We start from the raw sequence: 7,025 nt of genomic DNA, 5'->3' as shown, positions 1-7,025 counted from the left end.
TAGTTTATTTTTGTTTTGTGCTGGGGTGTTGTTAAGATATTCCTTCAATCATTCTTACTCAAATACTGCCTTATCCTTATTCCAGTTTCTGGTCTTAAATTAGCCTTTCATACCAGTTAAAATTTGCCACTGACTTAATATATCATACCTCCCCCTAAAATCTTCTTGCACTTTCCTACAATGTTTTGTTATTCAAAATATGCTGATGTTGTCGAAAATACCTTTTACCACAAAGAAAGAAAGAAAGTGTCAGCAAGCAAAATCCATTAGAAATGGTTTAACCTTCAGACTACTGGATTAAATTTTGACAAAAACCGCGTTGAGTGGGTACAAGTTTATAATTTTTACTCACATATATTCACTTAAATGATTTATAGATACATGAAATAAAGTTCATATATGAATCCGTAAGTATTATTTTCGGGTTTTTTTTGGTAATTTTTTTTATTTTTAGATCAGCTAATGATGATTAAAATTAGGCAAAAAATCGAAAAAGTTGCGTTTACTTACGGGCATTTGTGGCCAGCTGTCCAGTATTTATGTCCATTATTCCTGATAACTGTGGTTTTCTGACCAGAGTTTTTTTTTAAACCCGAACTATGATTCATATTGCAATATTTGGTGATTTTCATTGTTGGTAAAATGATCAAATTTATTATCAAATTAGCTGTCACAATCAGCTATTGATCCCTGAAAATGACCGCGACGTGCCGCCATTGTTGTCAAGCGAAAATACTTGCCGAAAACCACTTTTTGAACTCAAAATTTCAAGGTATTTTCAATTGAAAAAATCAAAACAAAAGCCACCATTTTTTTATTTTATTTTTTTATTTTATTATATTTCCGTTTCCAGTGAGTGTTATGTACAAAACGGTGGGAAATATGAATTGGGGAATGCACTGTATACAGTATACAGTATGTCGACTGACGTGACGTCAGGCAAGATATCTCACCTGCCGTATTCAGAAGGTTAATTGGCGGTACCAAAAATATTATTAAGTGTTTTCTTCTCTTTTTTGTGATAAAGGATCTCAAAGCTGTTTGCAGACAAATATCGTAAAGTTCACTGTCAAAAAGTTAAAATTCTTTATCATATTTTTATCCTTTTGTTTCAGGAAATATTTGGTTATATATATAAAAAAAATTATATATAAAAAAATTTGTCAATAAACTTTCTTTTCCAAAACACATTAGCCCACTTCTGGACAAAATGTGAATAAAGTTAAATATACTAAAAATGTACACTTTATAACACTATATTTGTTGGATTAGGACCTTTTTGATTACAATATCTTTGTTAATATTACTGATTTGTTTTTAACCGACAGATGTTTGCCCCCCCCAAAAAAACCCCAACAGAAAACATCCCCAAATGCATACAATGACTGAAAGGCAAAACTATTGTTGTCTTTTTATTTCAAAAATTGGCGCACATCCGTTTTGAAAATAAACGCTTAAACAAATGAAGCGCCAAATCTCTTAACAATCCATCTTCATCCATTGTTGCACCACGACTAGTTCTATTGTTACCCCATGGAGTGGCCGTGCCCTCATATTGGGGCTGGGCTGCGGACAATAGACCACTGGTCACCTGGTCTTCAACTTTGGGCGTGTTCCACAATGTTGAAGAATACAGGGATGCACTGAGCTAACTTTAAGGTCACAGATGGCCCTGTTGAAACCTGAAGACTGGACAGAGAGCCCGTGATGACATTGGCAGGTCAGTGACTGGTCAATGTGCACCTCTCTCTCTCTCTCTCCCTCAGTCCATGTGGACTTGCAGGGTCATTGTACATTACAGGTGTGGGTCGAATTGTCAGTGACTGCATTGTCAATATGTGCACTTCACTCTCTCTCTCTCTCTCTCTCTCTCTCTCTCTCTCTCTCTCTCTCTCTCTCTCTCTCTCTCTCTCTCTCTCTCTCTCTCTCTCTCTCTCTCTCTCTCTCTCTCCCTCTCTCTCTCCCTCTCTCTCTCCCTTCCTGTCTCTCTCTCTCTCTTTCCTCTCCCTCTCCCTCTCTCCTCTCCTCTCTCCCTCCTCTCCCTCCCTCTCTCTCTCTCTCTCTCTCTCTCTCTCTCTCTCCTCTCTCTCTCTCTCTCTCTCTCTCTCCGTCTCTCCCTCCCATCTCCCTCCCTCCCCCCTCTCTCTCTCTCTCTCTCTCTCTCTCTCTCTCTCTCTCTCTCTCTCTCTCTCTCTCTCTCTCTCTCTCTCTCTCTCTCTCTCTCTCTCTCTCTCTCTCTCTCTCTCTGTCTGTCTGTCTGTCTTACTTACACAGTACATCTACACCATCGCTGACCTTGAATACCAACAGTTAATAGAATAAAAGGTATGACAACCTATGTGTGTATTGACTAATTCACCCATTTAACCATCAATTATTATTTTTTATGTGATATGCATTTATAAGTAACCCTTGAATATATATAGCATAACCTACAGTGTATGACAACTCATATATACAAACTATTATGTATATTGATTAACTGATATTTTAACTATTGAGTTATTTTTTATAGGACTATACTTATTTATATGTTGAGATACATATACAGCTAGAGTTACACAACGTTATTATCAAACACTGTTATACACACGGGATGAGTATCTCACATATATACTGAACACTACATATACAGCTAGAGTTACACAACGTTATTATCAAACACTGTTATACACACGGGATGAGTATCTCACATATATACTGAACACTCTCTACATATACAGCTAGAGTTACACAACGTTATTATCAAACACTGTTATACACACGGGATGAGTATCTCACATATATACTGAACACTCTCTACATATACAGCTAGAGTTACACAACGTTATTATCAAACACTGTTATACACACGGGATGAGTATCTCACATATATACTGAACACTACATATACAGCTAGAGTTACACAACGTTATTATCAAACACTGTTATAACGGGATGAGTATCTCACATATATACTGAACACTACATATACAGCTAGAGTTACACAACGTTATTATCAAACACTGTTATAACGGGATGAGTATCTCACATATATACTGAACACTCTCTACATATACAGCTAGAGTTACACAACGTTATTATCAAACACTGTTATAACGGGATGAGTATCTCACATATATACTGAACACTACATATACAGCTAGAGTTACACAACGTTATTATCAAACACTGTTATAACGGGATGAGTATCTCACATATATACTGAACACTCTCTACATATACAGCTAGAGTTACACAACGTTATTATCAAACACTGTTATACACACGGGATGAGTATCTCACATATATATTAAATATACATGTAAACGGAATATTGCCAAAATATATAAGTTCACTATATAAGTTCATCCACAATGTAAATGCAATAATGACGTCATTCAGCCAAAACTACGTCATTATGTAAGTTGTGTGTTACAGTTCATCCACAATGTAAATAGAATAATGACGTCATACAGCCATGCTCCAGCCAGTGCACCACGACTGGTACATAAAAGAACATGCTATGTGCTATCCTGTCTGTGGGGTGGTGCATATAAAAGATCCCTTGCTGCTAATCAAAAAGAATACCCCATGAAGTTGCGACAGCGGGTTTCCTGCCTCAATATCTGTGCGGTCCTTAACCATATGTCTGATACCATATAACCATAAATAAAATGTGTTGAGTGCGTCGTTAAATAAAACATTTCCTTTCTTCGTTCCTTCTTCCGTTATACAGCCAAAACTAGATCACCATATGTGTGTTAATGTAAATGGAATAATGATGTCATTAATCATTGGATAGTATGAAGTTCATATTTATAGCCCATTGACCTTCATTTTTCAAGGTTGTTCACTGTATACAATGAAATGTTTAACAAACATAAAGGTCCCCCATAGCCACAATTGAAGGAAGGTAGAAACTGTATGAGGGGTGCTTGAAACTATGGGGGGATGGTTTTGTGCTGTGGTGAGCAAAGGGTTTTGGCAGGGTCGAGTCATGCTACCTTGGAAAATATATTGATTTTTTTTTTTTTTAAATTGCATAGAGCAGGGGGTGAGGGTTTGAACCCATGAATCCCTCCTGCTGCACATGTGCCTGAAATTAGTCCCTATGTCCCTGTTATGCGGTGTTATGTCTTTTCAGTTATATCACTAATCTAATGTTTGGCGTTATTTTGGAGTACATTAAATATAACAAGTATAAGTAGTTACAGCCCTTCCCATCAGCGAACATCATTTATATATACAGTGAAACCCCTCTAAACCGGACACCCTCAGGACCAAGTAAAATGTCTGGTTTTAAGAGGTATCTGGTTTAGAGAGGTTAAGTTGTGATTTTTAAAGGACAGTGAAAAATGTCTGGTTTTGAGGGAATTCTGGTTTACAGAGGGTCTGGTCTTGAGAGGTTTCAATGTACAGGGTATTTAAAACAAGTTATTTAATTTCTGAGCCAATTGTTTTCTATAATGCACACACACACATTTTTTTTTCTTTCCCCAAAACACATTTACTTTTCTTCTTACATCAAATCAGACTGAAATTATTGACAAAAACCAGTGTTCATGGAGGCTGGGACAGACTATAGGTAGGCAACAAAAGGGTACCAGTATTCAGTTGGCAACAAAAGGGTACCCGTATTCAGTAGGCAACAAAAGGGTACCCGTATTCAGTAGGCAACAAAAGGGTACCAGTATTCAGTGGGCAACAAAAGGGTACCAGTATTCAGTGAGCAACAAAAGGGTACCAGTATTCAGTGGTACCAGTATTTAGTGAGCAACAAAAGGGTACCAGTATTCAGTGAGCAACAAAAGGGTACCAGTATTCAGTGGTACCAGTATTCAGTGAGCAACAAAAGGGTACCAGTATTCAGTGAGCAACAAAAGGGTACCAGTATTCAGTGAGCAACAAAAGGGTACCAGTATTCAGTGAGCAACAAAAGGGTACCAGTATTCAGTGAGCAACAAAAGGGTACCAGTATTCAGTGGGCAACAAAAGGGTACTAGTATTCAGTGGGCAACAAAAGGGTACTAGTATTCAGTGAGCAACAAAAGGGTACTAGTATTCAGTGAGCAACAAAAGGGTACCAGTATTTAGTGGGCAACAAAAGGGTCCCAGTATTTAGTGGGCAACAAAAGGGTACCAGTATTTAGTGGGCAACAAAAGGGTACCAGTATTCAGTGGGCAACAAAAGGGTACCAGTATTCAGTGGGCAACAAAAGGGTACCAGTATTCAGTGGGCAACAAAAGGGTATTCTATAAGCTAGTAGCGGCTTTTTACATCTCCACTTATAGGCATAGGAGCCGGTACCAAGATATGAACCCAGTACCTACCAACCTTAAGTATAGCTAGTGGCTTAACAGTAGGGTAACTGTACCACGCCACTGAAGTCATGTGGTTAGCACCACTTGTCCAGTTATGCTTGTGAGTGTGATAAACTGTTTAATACACGTTGATAATTAACAGCCGAGCCGCCGTATGGCAAGTCTAGCCCAGCCAGCCTGTGGTCCTGTCTGGTTTTGTGGCCCTGGTCATTGGCTTCTGTCCAATACCGGACTATTAAAAGGATGTGACGTAGTATCGGGTGTTATGTAATTCTTGTCCTTGCTCCATTTCACAGGCTGACCTCCTTTATCCCTCTCAGTTTGGATACTCAACTGGACATCGGGCTTTTTTTAATCCTCCAACTGTGACTCCCTATCTCAAGGTAGGTGCGAAGATTACGTACAATATGCTTTTTGTATAGTTGCACAAGTTCTGATATCTGTGTGTGTGTGTGTTTTTTTGTTTATGTGTCTAATTGTGTTGTGTTGATTGGTGTGTTGGTGGATTTGCTGGATTCTGCCAGGCTGGACATTATGGACATGGGGAAGAGCTTGCTGGTTTAACAACCTGAGGTGGCAGTGCAGGCTGTTGTGCAATCCCAGAGGCCATATTGTGGCCAGATAACCTGACCGGTCACTTGTGGACTGGACATTTGATGATGGACTTTCTGTCATGCTGTCATCGGTGTCCGATGGCATCGGATGTGATATAAGCAAAACAACATTTTGCATTTTAAGCACTTATTTTTTATTTTTTATTAATTCCAAGCCTAAAAACATTTAGCTTTATTTTTCATATTGCCAGAATCCATGTGGATTCCCACAGCTGGTAAAATTGGTTTCTGATGGGATCGGATGTGATATAAGCACAACAACCTTTGCTTTTTAAGCACTTGTTTTTTATTTGCTATTAATTCCAAGCCTAAAAATATTTAGCTTTATTTTTCATATTGCCAGAATCCATGTGGATTCCCACAGCTGGTAAAATTGGTTTCTGATGGGATCGGATGTGATATAAGCACAACAACCTTTGCTTTTTAAGCACTTGTTTTTTATTTGCTATTAATTCCAAGCCTAAAAATATTTAGCTTTATTTTTCATATTGCCAGAATCCATGTGGATTCCCACAGCTTGTAAAATTGGTTTCTGATGGGATCGGATGTGATATAAGCACAACAACCTTTGCTTTTTAAGCACTTGTTTTGTATTTGCTATTAATTCCAAGCCTAAAAATATTTAGCTTTATTTTTCATATTGCCAGAATCCATGTGGATTCCCACAGCTGGTAAAATTGGTTTCTGATGGGATCGGATGTGATATAAGCACAACAACCTTTGCTTTTTAAGCACTTGTTTTTTATTTGCTATTAATTCCAAGCCTAAAAATATTTAGCTTTATTTTTCATATTGCCAGAATCCATGTGGATTCCCACAGCTTGTAAAATTGGTTTCTGATGGGATCGGATGTGATATAAGCACAACAACCTTTGCTTTTTAAGCACTTGTTTTTTATTTGCTATTAATTCCAAGCCTAAAAATATTTAGCTTTATTTTTCATATTGCCAGAATCCATGTGGATTCCCACAGCTTGTGAAATTGGTTTCTGATGGGATTGGATGTGATATAAGCAAAACAACCTTTGCTTTTTAAGCACTTAGTTTTATGTGTTATTAATGCCAACCATAAAAATGTGTGGATTTAGTTCTCATATTGCCAGAATCC

General features: G+C 37.8%; 1 protein-coding gene across 2 annotated transcripts in view; it reads left to right on the top strand.

The window, feature by feature from the left end:
- The first annotated feature begins 5,586 nt into the window (after nt 1-5,586).
- LOC121387800 (retinoic acid receptor gamma-like) overlaps nt 5,587-7,025 on the top strand; it is a 176,456-nt gene continuing 175,017 nt past the window's right edge. For both annotated transcript variants that reach the window (XM_041519008.1, XM_041519006.1), the window contains exon 1: nt 5,587-5,687. The gene's annotated coding sequence lies outside the window, so the exon portion shown is untranslated. The remainder of the gene's footprint in view (nt 5,688-7,025) is intronic.

This window comes from Gigantopelta aegis, chromosome 13 (genome assembly GCF_016097555.1).
Source record: "Gigantopelta aegis isolate Gae_Host chromosome 13, Gae_host_genome, whole genome shotgun sequence".
Taxonomy (NCBI): Eukaryota; Metazoa; Mollusca; class Gastropoda; order Neomphalida; family Peltospiridae; genus Gigantopelta; species Gigantopelta aegis.
The sequence above is the reverse complement of the archived record's forward strand: the minus strand, read 5'-3'. Positions and strand labels throughout refer to the sequence as shown.